General features: G+C 39.4%; 1 long non-coding RNA gene across 6 annotated transcripts in view; it reads right to left on the bottom strand.

The window, feature by feature from the left end:
• Positions 1-25,407, bottom strand: part of LOC112962366 — a 60,244-nt gene extending 34,837 nt beyond the window's left edge. For 2 of the 6 annotated variants that reach the window (XR_003252278.1, XR_003252279.1), the window contains exons 1-3: positions 25,160-25,407; positions 18,241-18,309; positions 4,188-4,319 (exon numbers count right to left, since the gene is read on the bottom strand). This is a non-coding gene — a long non-coding RNA (uncharacterized LOC112962366). Of the gene's footprint in view, positions 1-2,149; positions 2,456-2,607; positions 4,320-18,240; positions 18,310-25,159 lie in introns of those variants that run through there. The other 4 variants (XR_003252280.1, XR_003252281.1, XR_003252277.1 and 1 more) reach the window with 4 other exon arrangements.
• Between the last annotated feature and the right edge of the window lie 479 nt (positions 25,408-25,886).

Here is a 25,886-nt window from a genome sequence, read left to right on the forward strand (position 1 = left end):
GGATGTAGGCTTTATACATCAGTGGTCCCTTTTGATCCTGTTAACAACAGTGTTCTGTTCTTACAGGAAGTGTAAGTGAAACCTAAATAAGGAAAACTTGTTTAAAAGGAGATGTTTTCTTTGTGATCTCAAGAAATCATAACATGTTGCCTAGATTATGAAATGGTTATCACTAAGCTAATGAGGCCTTCATTGCCTTTCTGGTTGTAAGGTTGACTTGTCTGTCTTGTTGTAACTGAAATAAATAAATGTGCTGTTCATCTCAGTCTGTATGGGGACTGAAATTCTTGAATGTCAGTTCAGTACTGATTTAAATCTGAAATGCTTGCTAATTCTTTAAAATAGCTCTTGCTACAGTGACCATAAGTTCATTCCCTTTCAAGATGTTAAGGTGTACATGGTATTACAATCAAGCAATAGGAACTTTTAACATAAATTCAGTTGTTCTAGGCTGAATTCCATTTGAACAGTGGCTTATAATTTAGTATCTTGGAAGTAGGATGTCTAATGTTATGATACTTTTGTATAAGACAGCAAATCTTTGAACACCTAATCTTGGTTTCGGGAAAGGGGTGGAAAGCTAATTCTTATATAAGAGGACTCATTTTTTCTGTATTGATCTTAACAGGAAGAGGAAAATGGAATCATGGAATAGTCTGAAGAAAATAATGGAAACATGCATTAATGCCAAACCAATGGGTAAATATAGGGGCTGTAGCAACTGTGTGAGCAGCCTAAAAATGGTGAAATGACACTCTCAGGGACTTTCTTAGAATAACAGCAATTTATCTACTGTATGTGTTAAAAGTAAACAAACAAAAATCTAATATTCATGGAAGGATAACCCATGTACGGCTGACTTGTTCCAAAAGCCTGCTAAGTTCAGTTCTTGCTAGTAGTGCCAGCTTCTGCAGAATTCCAGAAGAATCTAAGCGAGCCTTGCATGATTAGATTGCCATAACATCAGTGTTGCTTTTCTGATGCAACTACTTGTTTCTAAAGAGCTCCTGCTTTTCCCACACCCTCTTCCCCCAAGCAGTGCATGTCTTCTGATCTTACAGATTTCAACCCCTCACTGAAATTTCTAAACCTTGGCTCAGCATGGCCAGCATGGAGGGTCCAGCTCCGATTTATTTATCTCTAGACCTAACTGGCCTGCTCATTCAGGTCAATATCATGAGAATTACTGGACCAGAGTCAAGAGCCTGAGAGCTGCTCCCATTTATCTTCTCTCCTGGACTGTATACAGAACCATCTAACCACCATCTTCAAGAGACTGCAGCATCAATCAAGGAGATGGCTTACACAGTCTAACTCAAAGACCTCCTACAGGTATTAACTGCCTTTTTTGTCCAGAGTGATTTGGTTAGAAAATTATGGGATGGGCTTAAACACCTGGAAGAGGACAGTATGAAATAAGTAGCTGACTGGATAGCAGCAAACGTTGTATTGCAATGCATAAAGCTAGAGGTAGTACTTACGACAGCAAATCTAATAAAGCAAGGAGTCTTCCTCAGTATTGGAAACAAACTGGACATGACTCCGATGCTTTCTTAGTAACTTGGCAGTATTAAAAGATTATATATAACAGGGAAAGAGTGATATGGTCTGTTCTGTCCGAAATATTAACAGCTGCAAGGAAGCAAGCATGCTTTGCCTGCGCTCTGCAGACCAGGCAGAGGACTTTTGTGTCCACACACAACTTCATGACCATGTCATAGCTTGTTAGTCTTCTGGATCTGTACCTAGAAGTTATCCATAAGGATGTTTAGCACTGCAGAAGACAGAAGCATTACTTTCAGTCATATCTGATCATCTTTAAGCTTTAGTGAATTCCTCTTCAACTCCTTACTACTATTGAGTGCACCTGACAAATCTAGTTATCTAATCTGTTAAAAAAAAAAAAAAAAAAAAAGTGAGGCTGAAAAGGGTTCCTTGGCTTGCCCCTTCTGGAAGAAGCTTGGAATTCAAGCTTGGAAGAATGATTAGCAGAGGGTTTTCTGAAAAATAACAGCTTTGGTTGATGTGTTAGTTCTATAATACTAAAACATCACCTGACATGTCAATTCTGGTGTAGTGACCAGTGTCAATCCGACTGTGAAGCAGCAGTTGCTCACTGAAACCAAGTATGTATTCTGTATCCCTTTAATTCATTGCAAAGCAAGCAGTATCTAACAGTATTCTGAACATCATTTGTCTGCTTTCCTAGGATGCCTCTCTTTCAGGGCATGAAGCTGAAGTATGCTGAAAGACCGTAAGTATGATCATATAGAAAACTTTTTATGGCTTTCTCTTTAGTAAAGGCACAACTTTAGCTTTGCTATATGACAATTGCTAAGGCACAAAGTGACTGCTAGCTTTTCCTGTTCAAAAGCTTTTGAAGTCCCCATGATGGACATCTAGCAATAGCATAGTTTTGGAAGACACCTTGAGACGATGATTCTTCCATTCATGTCTGGAAGGGAGGGAAGGCATTGGGAATGAGTAGGTCACTGTACCAAAGCGAATAAAATGATCTAACTGAATTCTGTCTTCTGGAAGAAAGTTCTTGCCACAATCTGTCATGGCACTATAGCTCTATTCTATCTGAATATATACATTGTTCAAAAGCATTTAAGTTATCTGCAAAAGGGAGCTTAGACTTTTGAAGTCAGTATATCTCTTTAAAATGAATCAAATTCCATTGAGTTTACTGCTTTTCCATAAGCAAGCAGTATTTAATAAGTACTAAATAGGTAACTTAAGTATTAAATACATCCTTTTCATTTTGAAATCAAATTATAAACAAACCTGAAGATTGTGACAAATAAAGAGTTTAGGAAGAGTGACTTGCCTTCAAGCTAGTCAACAACCTGTAGTACTATATTAAAATAAAGCTTCTTTTCAGATTGCATTTATTCCCATTAGTTCAGTTATTCTAATCTACTTTATGCATAGACTTTCTGGTAAATGGAGGCATTCATTTTGTCTAAAGATAGGTTTTTAAAAAGCAAAGACTCCCCTACTTTCCTATTTTGTCTGTGGTTGATAGTGTAAAGAACCTTTAGAGAATCAGAGCATTTAGCTCAAAGGCTTCTAAACTTGGTGTGAATAGTTTCCCTAAAGCTTCTGGTAACTATGCATTTAAAAAAAAACCCAAAAAATCATCTTTGACAATTTCAGTTTTACAAAAAGAAGCTTTAATTTACTGCTTTCCCTTTTCCTATGACAACCTGGATACCTGCAGGTACAAAACATCTTCAGTTAGGCCTAAGCTAGTCTCCTCCTGAAGGCAAAGCAGATCTCCTGAAGCAGCTATTTGGCTGATGTTTTGGAGAAATGGAGAGCTCATTTTCACTGTTGTGCTGGCAGCTATTCTGTAGTCTTTTGTGCTATGTACTCTAGGGGGAAACCCCCAAAACTATCCATTTAGAACTATTAGATTCTTGACTTAGGACCTGCCAAAGGATACATTGATGAGGCACAGGTTTAATGCCTAAAGCTGGGAGTTACTGAAATTATTATTTTGGTAGGAAGCTCTAGGGCTTGCTTTCTGGGGAGCACTACTTTTAAAAATGGGAAGGTACATCTGTAGTCACTGGCCATGTTGAAGCTCTAGGTGTTGGGAAGGTTAAACCTAGTGTATCAGGCCTCAGTATGCTTTCTGATCAATAAAACAATCTAATTCATTGACGGCCATCATCTAAAAACCACTACTTAAAAAACAAAACAAAACAGTATTTTGAATTAAAAAAAATACCCTGGAACATGTACTTCTCTGTAGCAATACAATTTCCAATGAGATAGTCATTCGTGGTGTTCCCCCACCACCACCATATGAACTAGACCTTCTTTTAACAAAACACACCTAGCACAGATATCTAAAGCTTAGCCCTCCTCTCCCTTTCTCCTCTTCCACCTTCCAGTGTGTCAAGGACTAGGCTAAGCAATCACTAAAGGACAGATGCTGCAAGAGGTGCAATTATGGAATTGTCTCCATTATGATCTCCTGCTCTGCTTTCTACTTTGAGATCTCACCCAGTATCAGCACACTGGAAAATATCTGTGCAATATGGCTGTTGCTATCTCCAGTGAAGGATCATTAATGTGCTCCTTTAACTTTTTAACTGGTGAGCAGGCTTCAAGAGATGTACAAAATGAAATTTTAGACTAAATTTTTCACCGAAGTAACTTATCAAAACTCTTACCTAGTTGAGCCCATGAAGTTTGTTCTTACCCCTGTGCTTGCTTATAGGGAAGCACCTTGGTATGTAGACAAGGTTCCAGCTGTACACATAACAGGACTTCGGTCATATTTGTAGATGTACAGGTGCTGAAAACTAGGACAACAGTTTAAATTTAAAGTTTTAATTAAAGCCTTAGGCAGGAATCTTCAGAAGCATTATGCCTTACAGCCGATTTGTCATATATTTGAAGACCCACTCCTAGTAAAAAGTCCTAAGGTGCAAGGCTTTGAGAGTATGCATAGAAGGCTTATGAGGACTTCATATGGAAAATGCACGCAAAGGTAAGGTATCTATATCATACACTCAAATGAATAGGCTGTGGCCAAAGTCTGTGGTATTAAAGCATCAATTCTGAGATATAAATGAAATTTTTAGTTTAGTGTGTCACTTGTAAATTGTCCTGCTCTCTTTTATTCTCCTCTTCCCCCTCCTATTCCACTCTTTTACCTTTAAAATGAGCAAAGGAACAGTGACTATAGAATTTAACAATTGTGAACTTAAAATGTAGTTTTGGTTGCAATGCACTCCCTTTAGAGGCACTAAGGGCATTTTGGGTGACACTATTGCAGTCCATTACCCAGTCTCTTTTTCGAGCAACATTTCAGTTGCATACAATTCACTTGACTTGACATTTTAGGAAGCTGACTTATGACTTTTTTTGTAGAAGAACATACACAGTCCTTTCCTGTCTGCTTCCATAGTTCTAAAAACAGTGTTTTTAGTGGAAAGACTTTGTCTCCTTTACTTTAGCATATATCACTTAGATTGAAAGGTAGAAGAGCACATGCAGGAAAAACTTGACTGTTTTAGAACTTAAAATATAACTGCAACATGTAGCAGAAGTGGTTACAGATACTTGTACGCTAGTAAGACAGTACGTGTGTAGTTCACTCCAAGCTATGACACTAGGTACCTCAATTTCCACTGCAGTTCTCAGAGCCAGGAGAGTGATTCAGCTGCCCTGCCACTAAGTGTCTGGTTTGAACTGAACTGCCATAGAGGCTTTTACAGCTAATTGTCTAAGGGTGGCATTTGGTTGCCTAAACACAGGTCTCTGGAGTCATTTTAAGCACTCTGAAAGAACTGCTATTCTAAAACAGTGCAATTCTTCCCTATGCCCAGTGCCATCTGGGCATCTGAAGTAGCCCTGCTTGTTATTCAATGCCCACCCATGTGGCTGCACAATCTGGAGCTGAATCCTACTCTATCTAGAAGTTACAATCTCAGTACATTACTGCATAAGCCAATATCAAGCTGTAAAATAGTGGTAAGTGGAGAGAATTTGGAGATACTATTAAGTAGCTATGCAGGTGTTTGGTACCTGTCAAGCATGAAAGAACAACATGAAGGAAAGCAAAAAGGTGTATGTTGGTTAATCTCCCTTGTCAACTTGAAAAGTCTGCAACAACATGGCAGATAACTTCTCATTCTTTTTATCCTATTCCTCTATATCAGCACTGAAAAACTTTAGGAGGGAAAAAAAAAAAACTTGATGGGGGGAAAAGGAAGTTCATAATGATAACATGGATATGGATTAACTAGGGGAAAAGAAGATGATGAGGTATCCAGTTCTGAATTTGTATTACAGATTAGCAAAAGAAAGTTAGCAAAAGGACAACTTGAAGGGATTAGCATAAAAAGTTTGCTGGGTAATTCCTAAACAATAATTGTATTGCATCTTAAACTTCCTTTCCTTATTCCGTCTTTCAAGAAAAACTTAGTTGAACCTTTAGACCTAGACAAAGCATTCCAGAGACCATTTTGTGTAGAGGTGTAAAAGCAGTTGTTGTGGCTTATAATTAGTAAGGGAAGTAACACTTCTATTTTGGCTTTACTTTGAGGATGCAGAGGCTTTGTATTTACCTTGTAATGCTCCTCATGATTCTCTACCAGATACTAGTTAGTTTGGCTCAGAACTTAAAGTTTATTTAAAGAAATTTTCTTTAAGAGCAAGTTTAAATATAGAGCATTTAAATAAAGAGTTTAAACTTCTGAAGTGTTACCCTCAGCCTTTGCTTATGTCTGCATTTCAACAGTAATTTAATCTCTTAAAACTTATTATTTCCTAAGTATGTATATTTCATTTGACTACTATTGCTTATTAATTTTACCCATTTAAAAAAAATGTGGCAAAGCTAGTCCAGTTAAATGATATTAAGCAAATATAGAGTGACTGGCAAATCAAAGGACAAGAATGGAGGTCCACAAATTTGGGATCTGGTAGTGACTGTCAGTTTGGAAGATAAGTGTTCACTAATTGTGTTTTCACCATCTTTGGCAGTCAGCAGAATAGTAAGTAAGTGAAGTGCTTAGACCTGCCATGATCTCCTTGGTTCAGCAATGGATTGGATAAAAGACACCTTTCCCCCTTCAGCCCCTTCCTTTCCCCTGTCTCCCTTCCATCCCCCCCAAAAAGCATTAAACACTTCCCCTAAGTGTAATTTGCCACAACTGTTTACTCCTACCCATTGGGTATGTGTAAAGAAGACTGAGCGACTCTTCTCAGTGTTGCCCAGTGAACAGACAAGAGGCAATGGGCACAAACTGAAACACAAGAAATTCCATTTAAACATAAGAAAAAGTTTTTGTACTGTGAAGGTGGTCAAACTCTGGAACAGGTTGCCCAGAGAGGTTGTGAAGTCTCCATCCTTGAAGATATTCAAAACCTGACAAGATACAGTCTTGGGCAATTTGCTATGGTTGAACCCTGTTTGGAGTAGGGGTATTTGTCTAGATGGTCTCCAGACGTCCCTGCCAACCTCTATCATTGTGTGATTCTGTGAAATCCTTAAGCAAAGGAAGAGAGGCGTGACTCTATAGGCTTTCTCTGTTAGCCTCACGGATGCTATTTGGACATGGAAATGGAACTCAACAAGCAAATTATCACTGATCAAATGATCATTTTGAGCCAAATGATCAAATGAATGATTAAATTTGAGCAAAAACAAGAAAGGAACTGCCGTTTGTCCTTCTGTTGTCTTAAACTGACCTGACCAATGGGCTGACGATATTTTCCTGCTATAACACTTACAGTGATAGCAGAGCTCTGATCTGTTACAGTAAGCCTTTTTGAAGGATGGCTGATGGGGGCAGCATGTGTGTGTCAAGAATGAATGTCTTAAAAAGGCACCAATGTTAGTTATGCTCTGTAAGGACATGATAGGCCTTTTGAATGTCGATACACATACTATTGTTTTTTCTAATGGAAGAAGGCTGTCCTTGTAGTTTGAACAACTTTTCCTGTTCAAACCTAGTTCTTTTCATACCACTTGTCAAAAGAGCTTCTCCCATCAGTCGCTCCAGATGACAGTACTGGAAGATTATACCATTTTAAAAGTATTTCCAAAATGATATCATTAAGCATAATCAACTATACTTTGCTTCATGTTTTTCATCTAAAATGCCACAACTATAAGGCTTTAAGTTATTGCATGCAAGATGCTATTCTGTTAACTTGTTAGGTATCCTAGAAGACTTTTTACAGTAGAGGAATTCAGATGGTCTAAAATGTCTCTAGTGGCTTTGATCTTTTTTGTAAAAATGGTCATTGAAGAAAACTTGCAGTGCCTATTTCCCTGCAGAAGCATCTTTTAGTAAAGTTTTTTGTTTGTTTTTTGGTGTTTTTACTAGCAACTCTTTCTCCTCCCACCTTTGTATTATTTGAAAATGGAATAAAAAGAAATAATGCTTGTCCTATGACTAATGTAGGTAAGCTTGAAGCTTGACCAAGACATGAAGCTTGTCTTGGTGCAAATAATGTTACTCAAGTGTTTCTACTGTTCTTAAAACTGCTCTCTAGTGATTTGAACTTAGGCTAAAGTCTAATCTTGAAGTCAGATATGGTCAGGAATTAAGTTACTGGTCATGAATGAGAAGCTTCCTGTAGGATGCAAGTAACTTTGCTTTTGTTCTCCCCCCCCCCCTTTTTTTATTTCCTTTTCTTTTCTCCTCCCAGTGAAGCTTAGCAAAGGTCATTGAGCTTTTCTCATCTCCAGTCATCTATGTCAGGTTGCCCAGGATTGTGTCTAGATGGATTTTGAATATCTCCAAGGATGCAGACTCCACAACCTCTCTGGGCAACCTCCTTCAGTGCTCCGTCACCTTCATAGTAAAACAACTTTTTCTTTTATAAAGATGGAACTTCCCATGTTTCAATTTGTGTCTTTTGCCTCTCTCTTATCCTGTCACTGGGAACCACTGCAAAGAGTCTGGCACTGTTGTCTTTATACCCTCCCTCCAGATATTTATATGCATTGATAAAATCCCCCCCACCCCACAACCTTCTCTCCTTATAGGAGAGATGCTCCAGTCCCTTGGTCATCATAGTAGCCCTTTGCTTGACTTGCTCCAGTAGCTCCTTATCTCTCTTGCACTCCAGGTGTGGCCTCACCAGGGCTGAGTAGAGGGGAAGGATCACCCCTCTTGACCTGCTGGCAGTGCTCTGCCTAATGCAGCCCAGGATGCTGTTAATCTTCGTGGCTGTGAGGGTGCAATGCTGGCTCATGGTCAACTTGGTAGCCCTTGCTGAGGGTGCACTCTGTCCCTTAGTCATTGATGACTAAATTGAACAAGATTGAATGCAGAGCAAGACTGACCCCTGGGGGATACTGCTAGCTACAGGCCTCCAACTAGACTTTGCACCACTGATCACAAGCCTCTGAGCTCTGCCCCTCAACTAGTTTTCAGTCCACCTCACTGTCTGTTCATCTAGTCTATAGTGCATCAGCTTGTCTATGAGGGTGTTATGGGAGACAATGTCAAAAGCCTTACTGAAGCCAAGGTAGACTACAGTTTTAACTGATCCAAACAGAGAACACTTATTAAAAATATTTTCAATAATAATAGAAGCCAATAATTTAAATGGAATTGAGAAGCTGCCTTTTCTCTTTACCATAGTTTATGAAGTGGTTATCTAATTGAGGGAAATATCAGTTAAACTGAATGAAGTATCCGTTCCACTGTTTGTTAAATAGAAATACCCCCTCTTTTGCCTCATTATGGGAATACTTTGTCACACTTGGAGAGTTTAGTGTTATATCGGGTTTGGTTTCTTTTTACCGATTCTCAGATAATGGCATATAAAATTTTAAATTAATGCAGTTTGCAGATAGTGTTATGCTAATGTAGGAAGCCTGATGCTCTAAAGCTGCCATTTGAGTCTTAAAACAGCTGTAACAGAAAAAACATCTGTCAAATCTTCAAAGTGCAAGATGTATGGTAAAACTAGCTGGCTGGCTGACCAAATATTAAAGTAACGTAAGATGATTCAAATAGAAATTTGGCATTCTAGCTATTGAAAAAAATAACTATCTGCAAAACAAGCTGTCATAGCAATGTGTTATTTATAAAAATCTTTTGCAACTAAAAAAGATTCAAAATAAGTATGCACAGAAGATGTGGGAGGAGTGCCCATAACACTAAATCTTTAATATGCTGTGTTCTGGCTCTGTACCTATCTGGATGCCGTCTGACTTAATGGTGCAGAAATACTTTAATTTTCTTCTGTACTGCCAGCATAATGCTAGGTATTTCATTTCAAAGGCATTAGTGTTTCAATAAAGGATGAAGTAAATTCTACAGCAAGAGGTTAAGAGATGTTGACGTGCCATTTTTAAAGAGCTTGGGATAGCAGTGGTTGCCAAGCATAGTCTAGACACGTCAATACCTGAACGCAATTATATTAGAGCTTTAGCTCTCATTAACTTTACTTTTCTCTTCAAAAGGACTACAAGCAGTCCAAGTCTGAATATCAATTAAATGATCATGCCAGACTGATACTAATCACATGATCACCAGCTTTTTATGTGCTTGAATCAGCAAGTGCTACAGGCTTTTTGATCATTGGATAAGAATCATGAGCTGATAAAGTTCCACTTGTGAATGTAATACTGTTTTGCATCAACTTCCTTCATTGCTATCCCTAAAGGCAATCAGCAAAGGTGATAGACCCCTCTGTTTTCCAAAGACATGCTTGATCTCCAATATTTTCAAAAACTAGAGCACTGAAACATACCCCTTTATGCTATCATAAGCTCAGTTTCAAACACTGCTTAGTCAGTTAAACAGTTAAGCCACAGAAAGTATTTCTAAACTGACTACAGCTGGGATATTGCCAAATACAAGACAAATGCTCTTGTGGCTTCCCTGCCTTGCTTCAGCATTGCAAAGCTTGATGCTTGTACTGTAACTTAAAAGTTGGGCCTCTGAGGAAACTTTACTGAGAAATGCATTCTACTATTGACTGCCCTAATACAACTATATAGCACAAAAGCTTTACTTTTGGGAAGAAGAGTAAAGTTATTCAGTAAAATGGTTTAGCCATTTCCAAGAATGAAATGGTAAAGGGAAGTGTTATCTTTCTTGTAACACTTGTCACTTTGCTGTTATTCTGCCATCTCCAAACTTTAGAAAGAGTTTTGACAGTTGTCAAGGAGGCTGTCTTGGTGGCATGGATCACTTTTGCTAACCCAGTGGAAAACATGGACAAGTTGCAACCTGTTAAATATCCATATATTCAGCATTGTCAGTTGTCCAGCAAAATTTGCTGAAACTTCTACCTGTTCTGAGCAAGCTGCTCTGAGCAAGGTCCAGTTGCAGGGGCCAGCCTGGTTGAAACAGATCCTTTCACACTGCAGTGTTCTTAACCCATGAAATTGGTTCAGGTTACCTCCTCTGCTCCTCTTCTTCCTACAGTGTCCTGTCAGTTGTGCCAGTTCAACTGTTTCTGTGACAGCAGGGTGAACCACACTGGAACCAATTCTGGTTAAACCTCTGCTGCCTAAGCTAGCATCGCTACCATTAGAAATATTTGTCAGATGCTATCAGGTACACAGGCTGCTCTCTGGACAGGAAAACTTGAGGAGAAAGGTTCTCCCCTCTGTGGCACCTAATACCTCAGTGACCTAGAGATGGAAGAAACAAGAGCTAACACACTGTGGGCAAAAGAAGTTGAATGGGAGGTGAAAGGGGAGGGTGGGAAGAAAAGCATGAGCAGAAAGGAGGCTGGTTGAAAGCTTCAGGGGAAGCAAAATGGAAAACTGATGGTGTACACTTACATAGACAGGGTAGGATTGAGAGGAGCAAAAGGAATGAAGATACAAGTTGAAAGGTGTGTAACTAGTAGAACAGTCCTCCAGCTGTAGGCACTAAACTTAAGAGTGCTACAAACTCTGCCCCTCTATCACTACATATCTTTGCTTGAGCATCTGTTATCTTCTCCACTTTTTGTGCTCATTTACAGAAGAGAACCTACTGGGGTCTGTGCTGTGAATCTGAATGCTTAAATTTGACAACCGAAGTGGATGGTGGTATGATATCACATAAATGATGATGGGTTGTCAAGAGTTTAAGAGACTAGAACACCAAATGTTCTAAGTAAACAGATGTGAAAAACTTTATCCAAAACTTTTTATTTAAAATACCAAAATTAAGTGTGGCTAACTTTGGAAGGGCTAGACCTAAAACTAGCATGTAACAGTAAAATGTGCCTATGTGCAAATGTTCACATGCTTTTGATAAAGACATAAGTTTCATGATTGCATGCAGAAATAAGGAAAAAACTCCTCTTTGAAACAGAGGGGATGAATAAGGACCATTTGTTGAAGGAACCTGTTGTAGCAAGCACACAGGACACTTTTCTAACAACAGCTAGAAAATTCACCCTGTTCTTTAGGTGCCAGCACAAGCTGTTTATATCACCAGTAAGCTTTCTTCTTCAAAGAAAAGTCTAGTTAGTGATGGGTTCTCTTAAATTAGGGTGAAAAAAGCCAGCAAACTTAATTTCTGAAGGTTAAGACTTAGTGTAAAAAATTTGAGTAGTGCACAAAGCAAATCAGGTGTTTGGGTCTCTAACAGGCCACTTGTGATTACTTAGCATACATTTAATGCTTTGTCTACATCAAAGATATTGTGCTGTGTAGGTGGTAGCCTTATACTATACTACACTAAAGTAAAACCAGATGAAGAGCTCCTAGACCTAAATCATTATTGTAGCAGCCAACTGCAATGAGGTGGTTCAGAACTTATCTGTCCAAAAAATTGACTGTGCCAGTTTTCAATTGGGCAGAAATCATCAGAGCGCAATTCCTGTGCAATTCCTGCCACTTTATCTGCAAAAGCTGTTTTGCCCAGATATCCATCCTAACTTTGAGAGAAGAGAGCCACTTGACTTTTGCTTTCTTTTCTACAGTGCTCAGGGATTATGATGACTTTTAATGTGCTGCATATCTTGTCCACTGTGAGGCCCTATCAGCTCTCCTCACAGCTTGGACCAGTCTCCATAGTACCTGTATGCTAAACACCACTGGAAAACACACTGGCTCTGGATAGAGATTCTGGATATGTTATGTCCACACACAGCAGCCCTATGATTAGAAGTGTGCAAAATGATAAAAACAAATAACGGACAATTTTATGATATGAGAGAATGCTACAAGGAGTCTGAGTAGTGTCTTCTCAAAAATTTGTTTTAATTTACAGAAGAGCAAAGAAAACTAGGGGTATTTTTGTGTTTCTGTTTTCTCTGTTGTCAAATTTAAGTATTCCACAGCACAGACCCCAGTAGGTTCTCTTCTGTAAATGAGAGCAAGAAGTGGAGAAGGAGAACATGGTACCTTTCACTCCTAAATTCTCACCACTGTAAAATACATGGGTTGTTAAGTGATTCAGAAGTCTGCCCTACTGAAAGAAAAAGTCATAATGCTGAGATCAGCATAAAATTTCTTGCCTAACTAGTGCCCCTCTAAGAAATCTTAAAGCATGCTGATCTAATTCCAGCTAGGCATGTATGTGGCCTTCCTGCAGGAGAAGGGGAATTTTAAACAAAACAAAAAAGATGTAGGGGGGAACAGCTGCAGCTTGGACTTTCTGCCCCAGAGTAATCCACTATACTAACATGCCTCATCAGTGGGATGGGTCCCACTAATTAAATACATCACTTCGCAAGCAGCACTTGACAAGAAACTACTATACTGCTCACTCCTTGAATCAGATTACTGTCTAGCTGTCTCATTTATGGTGGCAGCTCTTTTGTATTTGATGCATGCATGCAAACAGAACAATGTATTTGATTATAAAATGTCTGTATATCTGAAGTTCCACAGTACTCCTTTTCATCTTTGTGTGCATCAGCTGTGCAAGTCTCATTATCTACTTGTGGGTTTGCCAACTGACATGCTGGAAAACTTTTCCTGTCCAAGCATCCAGTGCTGCAACAGCAAAAAAAAGTATATATGCAGTCTTCCCTTCTCCAGGCAAAGAGGTCCTTTCCCTGTTCTGAGATAGCAATGATGCATGATGTAACAGTCAGCATTTAGGCTTGTGGATGAAGTGGCAAAAATATAGTTTGTAAGGCTTTCTACCTCTCCTGTGACCCAGTCTTCTCTGTAACAGTCCTGAAACTGAAGCAGTTGGTACTGCTGGTCACAAACACCTGTCCTCACCTTACTTCTGTCCCTCTGGAAACTAACCCAAGGGAAGAGTGGAACCAGGTTCTCCAAGTTCTTATAACTCTACTAAAAAGTATCATTGCCTGTCTAGTTCAGCCCTGAACAATGGACATTTCTAATTCAGTGCCTGAGCCACCTCTGGATCTGTCATGAGATGCTGAGTTAAGGATCCTATTTAGAGGATGAGTAGTAAGCACGAGTAGTGTGGAGCTGGGAGAATGGTATTGTAATGTTGCTAAACAAATGCATATAGCACAGGCATGTGCTATGCACTTAAAGTCTATGATGGAGCAGACTCTGACCTTCATCAAGAATTTGGCAGAAAGAACTAAAGCCACAGATATAACATGCAACGTGCACCAAGATGTGCAGCTGGAGACTGTCCCTACTCCACTCCATGTGTTTTCCTGACTGTTCCCTTCTCCATCTCTCTGGCTACCACATACTGCCCCTCCTTTGCCTCTATACAGAGACAACTTGTTGAGCCGCAAATCATAGTATAGGACCCAGAAGGAGATCAGCTGGGCCACTGTCCTCCCCTTGTCATTTTTGCAACTACACACTCCCTTCTTCCACTTGTAGTTGCAGATGTTTAGGCACCTTTAGGTTCTTTGGCTGTCCAATAATAGCAGCATATTTTTTCTTACTTGTTTCTATAATTACATTAGTTATCGTTTCTCTTCTTGTACTTTGTACTTGGCAGTTCTGTTTATTGATTTTAAGCACTTTAGATTTTTGTTACATTTCTACATGCTTTTACTGCTTAATCATATTTGGTATATTCATATGTATTTTTCCCTAGTCCTGCTTCAGTAAGTGCAGACAGGTAAGCTTATGAAGGATGGGGAGTTAGGTTATTTGCATTTTCTCTTCCCACCAGCAGCAGAAAGAATAACTATGAGTTAGTAAAACTGACACTGAATGCACCATAATAGGTTATACATATTTAATAATTTAACCAAAGCCTCCCTCACAACATGAGCCCTGCCACAACTGGTTAAACCAAATGGAACAAGAAGGGATACAACATGCTATACTCTGCTCTATTCAGTTCTCATAAACAGACAGGACCCAGCTGGTCTGATCAGAAGCTTGAGCCTTGTGGTTGTCTGAAAGGAAGACACGTCCAAACATGCATTCTGCAATGTGCAGCAGCTACTGAAGCAATAACTAAAGACTCCCTGGTGATAAGTCAGGTTGTCAGTGAAATAATCTTTCTCACAGTGCAAGAGAAGAAAAAGCAAGTTTGGTGAGCAGAAAAGGTACTATAGCTCTCACCCAAGCTGCATCTTATCTTCAGCATGAGTTGAACTGCAAAACACTGGCATTACACACCCTCTTAAACCAGCCAATGTTGGGGGCAGCAAAGCAACCCATGGCCTGGAGCCTGGCACCACAAAAGATCATCTTGCTGATGGGCTTGGCTGCAACTCACTAGAATGCATATCACATGGGACTGTTTGGAAGCTCACGCATGTAAAGCCATCTAGGATCTTTTGCATGTCTATCATACAGAGGTGGCATGTGACAAACACCATCCTTATCGCTGATATAACCTATCTAACTGATTGTTGTCTTCTGCACTCTGCTCTTCTGCCAGTCAGTCAGGTTAATGGAAGCTTAATGTCACCAGCTTTCTGAAAACCATTGCATACCTCTTCTCCATGGTCAAGGGGACTTGCATGTTCATCTGCTATTATAAGAAGCAAGGGGAAGTCTGGCACATATCTCCATTCACAGAATGAATGAATTATGTATATTGTAAGGTACCTCCAAAAGTCATCTAATTCAACCCTGCTTAAAGGGCATCCAGTTAGACCAGGTTGCTCATGAACTAGTTCAGTCAAGTTTCAAGTATCTCCAAAGATTCCACAACCTCTTTGGGCAAACTGTTTGACCAACTTCTTGGTAAAAAACTTTTTTCCTTGTATCTAGTTGGAATTTCCCATGTTCCAGTTTGCGCCTGTTGCCTCTCATCCTATCACAGTGGACCTCTGAGAACTGTTTGGCTCTACCTTCTCTATACTCTACTACTAGTTGTGTAAGATCTTCCCTTAGCGTCCTCTTATTAAGGCTGAAAGAATCCAGTTCTCTCAGCCTCTCCTCACACACTATGTACTCCAGTCCCTGAATCATCTCAGCCCTGCACTGGTCTCACTCTAGCTGACAATATCTTTCTTGTCTCTCCTTTTGGGGAGACCAAAACTGGACACAGTACTCCAGATGTGGTCTCACAAGTGCTACACAGAAAGGAAAAATCACTTCCCTTGACCTTAGCCAGTCAGCCCTCAGCATATACTGTTGCATGAGGTTATTCCAGCCTTGATGCACTTGGCTTTACTGAACTTCATGAGGTTCCTATCAGCCCATTTTTCCAGCCTGTTGAGGTTCTTATGAATAGCAGTCCTGCCTGCCAGCAGATCAACTGCTCTTCCAAATTTGATATTGTCTGCAAACGTGCAGAGAGCACACTTTATCCCATCATCCAGGTCATTAATACAGATGTTAAACAGTACTTTCACAGTATCAATCCTTGAGAGATGCCACTGGAAACTCATTGTCAGATGGACAGGTGGACATAAGGATTAACAATCATCCTACAGCTAGCCTGGTAATCCAGCCAATTTTCCATGTAATTATCATCCACCTAGCCAATCCATGTCTCACTAATTTGGCTATTTATATATGTGTGTATATATATATAAATATGTGTGTACATATATATAAAAACAAACTATAGGAGACCATGTCATAGGCCTTGCTGAAGTCAAGGTATACATCATCCACTGTTTTCCCCTGATCTATACAGCCACTCATCTCATCATAGAAAGCAATCAAGTTAGTCAGGTATGATTTGCCCTTGTTAAATCCATGATGGCTGTTCTCAGTCACTGTCTTGTCCTTCATGCATTTCGAAATGGCTTTGAGGAGGATTTGCTCTACAACCTTGCCAGGAACTGAGGTGAGGCTCACCAGTCCATAATACCCAAGATCCTCCTTTTTGCTCTTGTGAAGTTGGGTGTGGCATTTGCTTTTTTCTAGTCATCAGGAATGTCCCTGGATCACCATGATATTTCAAAAATGATAGAGTGCAGCCTTGCAATGGTATCAGCCAGCTCCCTCAGTGCCCTCTTGATATATCTTGTCTGGTCCCATGGACTTGTATATATTCAATTGGTTTAAGTGCTCTCTAACTGTATCTTCCTCTACTGGGAACAATGTTTCATCCCTCAAACTGTGCTAGTCAACTCAGGGAACTGGGAGGTTGAAGCACAAACCTTATAATTGAAAACAGACAAAAGCATGAAGTACCTAACCTCTTCCACGTCCTTTATCAGTAGGTCCCCGGCCCCACTGAGTGGTGGGCCCACACTTTCCAAAGCCTTCCTTTTGCTGCCAAGGTACTTTAAGAAATTCTTGTTGCTCTTCACATCCCTCTTTAGTTTCAACTCCAGCTGAGCTTTGGCTTTCCTAAATCCATCACTGTGTACTCAGGGGATTACATTAAGACTGCCTTCCTCCTCCTGAAGCTCTACATCCAATCTTGGTCTTCCTATGTTTGCCTCACTGACTTTTACCTCCAGCCACTGCTCCTTGTATACTCAGGCAGTGTGCAGGATGGAAAATACAGCCAAAGATGAGGCCATCAGTACGACTTACCTAAGTAACAATCCAGGCATGTAATACCACTGGCAGATATGACCAAGAAAGAGCACTTTGAAGCTACTGGTGTTGCTTGGAAATTTGTATAGCTGAAGAAGAATCATCTAAAGAAGATCTGTTCCACCCTGGCTGCCTGTGTATGAGGCTACAAACAAATCCAGTGAGACGCAGCAGTGCCATACTCCAGTGCAGCTTCTGGCAAAATGGTAGAAAGCAGAACTACCACATACCTATCTAAAGACATTCCATAATGCAACAGGCCTGCATCTAGCAATCCAAATGGAAGGTAAGCTGGAGGAAAAAGATGTGAGGCAATATGAAATTTCACACAGTAATACTTCTAAGGCTTTTATCTGCACGGAGTTGCTATTTAAGTGCCTAAGTTAAGACTGCACAGCAGCTGTACACTGGAGCATGCAATGGGGGCTCAGTCCTGAATGCCCAGAACAAGCACATGGCTGCAACCCATGACGGTTCCCTTCTGGTGCATATGTCCAAACTGGAGAAGAGAGGGAAACACACCAAAACTGAACCATGTACTCAGGCAGGGTAACTCACAAGCACTCCTGAAGCTGATTTAAGCACACCCATTGAAGCATAAATCCAAGTGGCTTCAAGCTATAAATTCTGATTAATAAAGAAGTAAGACCCATTTCAAACACTTCAGCCTTCTGTTTTGTTGAAATACATATCCATTTTTTCTGTAATATGCACATCTGGTAATTTTTCACTCAAGCCCACTAATTCCCCAAAGCCTCAAAGTAACACCTACGCATCCCTTCCTGTTTCAGGGCTATCAAGTTTTATTCCTCAGTTCAGAATAAAAAACATGCTTGTCTTCAGTCTCCATCTGCATATCATCAACCAGCCTCACTGTTATGCTCTGGATTATTACACTACCTTACCTCTCCTTTAAGATCTGAACACGTTTCATTCGCTTCCTCGTGTTTCTGTCTCACATGATGTTTGTCAATCTACATACAAAAGAAAAAGGTTGGGTATTTTGTGAATGTTTCTAACAGCTTTTTGGATTCCTGAAGTATACTAATCAATCACAATTGGAGGTGAAAACAGATGCATTTCTACATTTTCTAGTTAAATCTAATGCATATATATATTTCCATTTGGAGAGCCGAGTCAAAATCTCCAGTTTTAATGGTTCAAAATCTCACTTTCCAGTTTTAGTATACTCTGGTTTAAAACATGAACTTATAAAATACCTGCTAATATAAATTTTGCTATGTCCAAGTACCAAGTGTCTCAACACCCAAATAGCCTTCCTGCCACCTTTTATTCATAAATTTATTAAGATAGAATTTGATTTCACAAAATTTGGACTTCAAGAAAAGCTTCAATTTTTCTAAAATTGAACAAGTGATCTCAGATATCAAGAAGTCATTTTTCTAGGTTTTTTTTTATTTTAATTTCTCTTGTTCCTGCTTATTCCATTTCCTACTCTATTCCCCTTATTAGTTTCTTTAGGTATAGGGTTGCTTTGCAAAACATAAATAAGTGGATACTTCATCAAGCTTTGTATTTCCAAATAACACTTCTATGAAGTGCAGTGACCCCCTTTTCATTTTCACTGATTCAGTCTTACAGTTAATATCCACATTATACTAGATGATGCTATTGTTTAATTGTACTAAATGGAGATATTTACCAATGCCATTCTATGGCATCTGCTGAAGCATGAATAAATTTAGACTAACCTTTGCTGCATTGTCCTAAATTCTTCCAAACTTGTTCTAAACTTCATAAACCTAGTAAGGCACATAAAAACTCCTGATTTTAAGCACGCCTTACCACAGACCTTGCTAAAAACCTTGCTAAAGTAACTTGATTCCAACACATGTAATTTTAAAATATACAATACCTTAAAAAAATGGCATACAATAGCAAACCGACATCATTATCACACATCAATTTAGAAAACAACTGCTTTACTTATTATTAGAAAAGCTAGATGCAAGCACACAAATAAAAAAACTATTTACCAACATACCCATGGTCCTGGCAACACAACAGCCATTACTGATATTGACTATTCATTAAAACATTAAAAGAAAAAAAAAGAGAGAGAAAGAAGTTCTTTAAATTTAGAATTGCATATGGGTGTGCAGCCAGGTAGTGATGTCACTGCTACAAAACATCATATTAAATCCCAGGAAATTTCATTAGTCAGATGAATCCCAACACCAGAAAATAATCAATGGTGACAAGTGTTCTCACAGATTCAAATAATGCATATATATTAAACAAACTGTTAAACAGTTATAATCTGGCATTGAAGATAACACTCATATAGGTTTACATGCAACTCACTGCATGTTACAATTGCATATTACTATATGAGACATTTTTACTGTGCCGTTTGGGTAATTAGGGAGAAATACTTCGGAATTTAATTCCTGAAGTCATTAGAAAGATACATATCTTTTGCACAAAAGCAGCTAATTAAACACAAAAAAAATCTTTTTGGATAACACCCATTTTTAAACAAACTCTAATGATTTTAAGACAAGTTCTCTGGCAGAGTAACTGTCACTGTCAGCTTCTAATTTAGATCATTATTTGGCTTACAGTATAACTTTTAAATTATGCAGTTTTCCTTTCCACATGCTTCCCTTGATGCACTTTAAGGTTTCTTATTTATCCTTCAATAGAAATACAATCTACATACAAAACAAGGAAAAATCTCATACATCTATCAGCTTCAAGCTCACCTTCCAACATTAAAAACTATTTTTAGATTTCTGTATTTCTTTACCATGCTTAAGCAACTCCCTATTACATTTCCTTGCTTTCTCAGCACATTTAAAGAATCAATGACTTCTGTATTAAGTCATTTGAAGGCATTAGACTCTGAATGTAAATTTGTTGCCAGTTTTCATGAATCAACAAAACCACAAAAACAATTCTTTAAGAAAGAAAAGCTTTTGACGTGTTAACCCAATCCACTCCACATAATTTTAAAACACAATTCTAATTACTACTAATTTCTACTTAGAAAACCGCACTTGGTTTGCATGTAATATCTAAATTGTCTGTTTCCTGAAAAAAGTATCCAACCAGTGTTTTGGCGGAACACAATAGTTATAATTAACACAATTCAACAAGTTGAAAATCCCATGCGTAAAAAGGATTAATGTTGGAAATAACGTATTTGGAACTAGAACAATGAAATAAAAATATAATAGACATTTCAAATATAAAGTATTCCATAACCATCTACTTAAGGCTACCACTTATTTTAGCGAATACAGACCATTTACTAAATTTTATCTGTTTTAACAGAATTTGAGCTACCTCATTAGCACAACTGGAAGTCTTTTTAAACTAGTAATAATTGAATACTAGGTAATTTGTCATGCGTGCCTTGGTTTGATAACAGCCTCATTGGCCTTTTTACTGTGCATTGAATTATGGCATATATTATATGCACTTCACTAATACAAAAATCACAAGTAATCACCTCCTCCCATATCACTACCTTTTTGCAAACACAAGAAACCTGTGACATAAAATTGATGAATCTGATGATGTTTCCTTCTTGCATATAGTATGCAAAAGCCTTCCAGTGTTCCAAGATCTTACATTTCCTGAAGCTGGAGCGTTTGTTTCTCAGCTTTTAGTCTAGTTGACAAACGGTAGGCCAGTAGACTATAATGCATTTTAAAAAGGGCTGCAGCCACCTCCTAGCTGAAAGAGTACCGGCCGAAAACAAATCTAGTATTACCTAGACACTTTTTAGTATCAGTTTATATGCAGTCCTATGACAAAGTTAATAGACTGAACAACAATGCATGGGGCTTAACTATTTTTTGTCTTCCTTGTTGTATTTGTTGAGTGGTAGCACAAACATGAAAAGTCTTCCTGAACTTTCTCTCAATCTATCATACACGTGTTCTGATACTCAAAACACCTAGTAAAACTTACTTTTTCCCACTTATGGGTGACTTAATGAAATTTAGATTTCTTTTAAACTGCTTTAATCCTTAAGTGTATGGAAACAATACAATATAGATATTTTATACCAGATCAAGTAATACAAAAAGAATATACTTAAACCCAAGCTTTCCCATTAAAAACATTTAAGGGTCATCTTCAATAGGTCATCTTTGGAGCAGAATCATTTTTGGAACTCTCCTCAGGGGACTTTCTTCAAATAACAGATTCTACCATTTTAAAATACATTTTCCTGCTGTCTCTCAATTATGTCCCTTTAGGCTAAAAGTGACATCAAACATACTCAGAATCATCCTTGCATTTCAATCAGTATGTATGAAATCACTATCCTTTTCTTTTCTACATCCTTGCTTCTGTTGGTGAATAGACTTCAAAGGGACTTTAACAACAAAGTTCTTCCAAACCAGCAATACTCCACAAGTGACTTACAGTCTTAACATCTATTTTCACAACTGTTTTAATGTGGCAGGAAAAGACAGAAGCTCTCAAAGGCTGGAAAGATGCCGGGGGCATAAGGGTCTATAACCTTTAACTGAATCTACATATATGTAAAACTACATTCTTCTACTGAATGTAAGTGAATGAATAACCAGCTTCACACTGGCAAAGCATATGTCACATCTCCCTCTAGTGCCCAAGCTGCATCATCGCCTACTTCTGTTCCCCCATCCCAACAGCCCAAGGGTCAGAGGCCCCTCCTGCAATCTAAACATCTGTGCCCCGATAACACAGCTGCAGCCAATATGCGACAATATAATAAAATAAAGTTTGGGGGGTTGAGTTGTCTTTTAAAAAAGGAAAAGACATTTAAACCTCCACATTAAAGTTGTATTAAAGTTAAAGTCAAGTCCTCACATTAGATAGGACAGAATTTCAGTAGGACTAGTATATTAAAATTGCCCTCTTGTGCACATGATGTTACTTCAGTTATTATGAAATACCATGGGATCAGTGTAATTTATGCCTGCATTGCAACATAAATGCACAAGGGGTACTAAATTTGTCTGTGTCCTTGAATTCTATGCATACTTTAATTATGTCATTTCCTACTATGACCATGCAACCTGCATTAACTTTCAGTACAATCTTGAAGTGTTCCTCCATATAAACAATTTGTTTGGATTGCTGGGTATTAAAATATTACTATTGTTTAGAGCTTGAGGGAAAAAAAAAAATCTCATTCATAGCAAATTCTCATGTTAGAAAATGAAATTTATAGAAGCTAACATTTCTTGCACATATATTGCTTTAACTCAGTACCTGTGAAAAAAACTTCACAGCTGCTGAAGTAACAGCCAGTGAAGCATAATGCTTGGAAAATATTTTCTGATGCACCATTTATCTTTGCCATCACAGTGCACAACAACTTGACACAGTAGACGGCACTTGTGTATTACAGAATTATTTTAAACCTTAAAAAGACAATGTCAACTCATAATTGTATTAAATTATTAGAGGTTACAATTATCTTGAAATAATTCTTAAAAAAAAGAAAAATGCCAATGAGGAAAAATAATCACCATGAAAACTATAAAAATTACCTGCCAGCTTTATAACTACAATCCTTATATGTAATTATGTAAGTCCATAGCAAGGGAGCATTCTGCTTCCTGTTCTTATTGGGAGTCTTCAAACTGCTCTCAGGTGAGGATGGGCATCAAGGAGCAGATTATCTTTGTAAATCCTATAATTAGCAAAACAACTTTCCAGCACTCCATAGGAAGAGGGATGCCCCTCTCTTTCTCTCCATAGTCATAGTCCTTCCTCTGCTTTGTGCCTATCACCTGGCACTTTATAGTTCAGGAATTTTATGGGCAACACCCAGAGTAAAGGACAAAGACCTGCATGAAAAGTAACAGCTGTGAAGAAGGCAAAAGGAGAAAGATTGAGCATGGCTGGGAATTGTCATCTCAGCTTGCAACTAAAATTGTATGTGTTTCTGGGGGATACTTTGGGATCCACCGGGTTTTGAGGAACTTCTGGAACACACCTGCACTGTATGATGCACCTCAGAACACAGGTACCTGAAATACGATATCACATACGATATTATACATTTACTGCAGCAAGGAAGGTAATTTCTCTCATTCAAGAGAAATGAAAATGAGAACACAAAATAACCTAGACCATTCAAAGTTTGGTACTAATACTGCATCCCAGAGGTATTGGATCTAAAGCTAACTTGGTTACCTCCCTGCTGAAGGCCATCAGTCACTGTTAATAAACCCAGGAGAAAGAGGATGGTTGGAACAATGGTTGAGAAACAGGTAGAAAACTTCAGTAGTGGTAAGGAGGCCAACTGAATTTAAGTTTTATTAGTCACTACTCCTGCAACATGGTAGACTGTGAAGCATGCAAGTCTTACCATTATCAACTTTTTTTTTTAAATGGTACATTTTTACTTTGCGGTAACTAAAGCATATGAGCTAACACAAAGGGATGGATGAGTGAGCTCAGTGAGGGGGAAAAAAAGCAAAAAATAAAACAACATCCCAAAAACAAATAATGACAGAACTAAGTAAAACTTTAGCTTTACTTAGGTGCAAGTTAAAGTGGTGGACAGGACACACTGACTTATTTAACCTACTTTTATTTTCTGAAGCTGTAAAGATAAATCACCAGTCTGCATAACACCAATGTAAGGAGTGGCCAGAAGATTTTAGTGTAAACCTCTGCATTCTTTTTGTGATAAGCCTGCTTTTTTTAAGCATTTTTTTTAATTATTATATTAAAGCTGTATTTCACGGTTAGGCATAATTGATTTGGAATTGTTCTGCAACTTAAGAAACTTGCACGTTGGCCTAATTACTGACCTGATTCTGTAGATGTGAGTTTAATGTGAGAAGAAGCTCTATAAAATGCAGGCTAGATAAAAAGAGGTAATTGCAGCGTAAGTTACTTCTTCATGGCCACTTGAATACTGAACCTCAGTTTTGCTAACATAGCCCTCCCTTTTGCTAATTTTGCTGCCCCTCTTTTTGCTAATACAGCTATCTAAGCAGTATTTTTTTCCAGTGAGATTGGTTCCCTTATCTAGCTTACCATGAAGCTGCATAAACATTCACAACATTATTAACACCAATTTTTTTTTTTTTGTTTCTAAGCAAAAAAAACCCCTAGTTGCACTAAAAAAAAGGGGGGGGGGACTGCCTAAAGACAAGGCATACAAACATACATGATACAAACATGTGTGCTGGCTTGAAAATGTAGAAAGTACCAGGAGGCCAAGAACCAATAGGGAAAAAAGATTATTTAAGGAAATAATAGCACCTAAACTAGCTTAATGCAAAATTACTGCCTGAAGTGTTAAAGCAGCAATTTAGAAGTAACAGCATTCAGGTAATATTATTCAGGTCTTCCAGTTTTTAATATTTTGCCTCCTCCCCAGATAACCTGAAAGAAAAGGTCCTCAAGAAGAGGCAAACAAAAGCATTGGTAAATTTAAAAATGAATCTTATTCTATAAAGAGGTAGAATTATGCATGAAAAACTGACTCATGATAGCTTACTCAGGTGTCTGAACACATTATACTTACCACAGTTACTGTATTCTTTTAGGTAAGATAAACTGTAGACTTCTGTCCAAAAATAATTTCATACATACTGCTCTGCTCCTGGGTTTTAAATTCCTTGAATTAAAATACAGCTCAACTTGCAACTGTGGCAACAGCATTTTCAAGCAGCACTAACAATTTCAAATAACTCAAAAGCCCCTTTAAGCCTTCCTGAAATTCCTCAATCAAAACAAAACAAAACCCCTTGAAATTCAGAGCACCATACCGTTATTTGAGAATCAACACAAAATTTGGGGGCTTCCCCACAAGGAAAACCTTTTTTTTTTTTTTTTTAAACACACCGTGGGTCAACTTTCTTAAGGCACACCGTAAAGCTCGGCTTTCTCCCACCACTCCCAAACCAGACTATCACGGACTGCTGTGCACACGCCATCTCGCAGCCAGAGAGCGGGAGCCCACGGAGAGTAACGGAAGCCGAGGAGCGCCCAGCCCAGTCCGGCCCCGCAGTTGTAACGGGCGCCGCTGGGGCAGCAACTGAGCAAAAGGCGCCTGCGCACGGCGAGGAGGGAACCACGCGCACCGAGCTCCGCGGCGGCTGCGGGGGCAACGGTCGCGCAGGGCCCGCCCCCGGGGCTTCAGCGGCCGCGGAGCCCCGCCCCCGGGTGGGCGGGCCCGCGGGGCGCGGCGCGCTGCTAAGGGTAGCGTTGTCCGCTCGCGGGGTAGCCAGGCAACCGCGGGGGGGCGTGCTGCTGCTCTGCGCCTTTAAGAGCGAGTCGAGCACCTACACGACGGATGGGGGCAGCCGCGGGGTGGGCGCAGCGCGCCGGGCGAGGGCGGAGGCGCGTTCCCCGCCCCCCCTCCCCGTTCCCCATTCGCCGGCTGCCCTCGAGGGGGAGGGGCCCCACCGAGGGCAGCCGGCGAATGGGCGGATCGAAAGACGCAACGTTGGCGCCGCACACGAGCTCGGGGCTCGACCGGCCGGGTCTGGAGCGCGGGGGGTTTGACGGCGCAGCGGTGCCGCCGGGGGAGCCGGTGCCGCCGGCGCCCCGCGCCCATGGCGTCCGCGCT

The sequence above is a fragment of the Apteryx rowi genome, unplaced genomic scaffold (genome assembly GCF_003343035.1).
Source record: "Apteryx rowi isolate R43461 unplaced genomic scaffold, aptRow1 scaffold_147, whole genome shotgun sequence".
Lineage (NCBI taxonomy): Eukaryota > Metazoa > Chordata > Aves > Apterygiformes > Apterygidae > Apteryx > Apteryx rowi.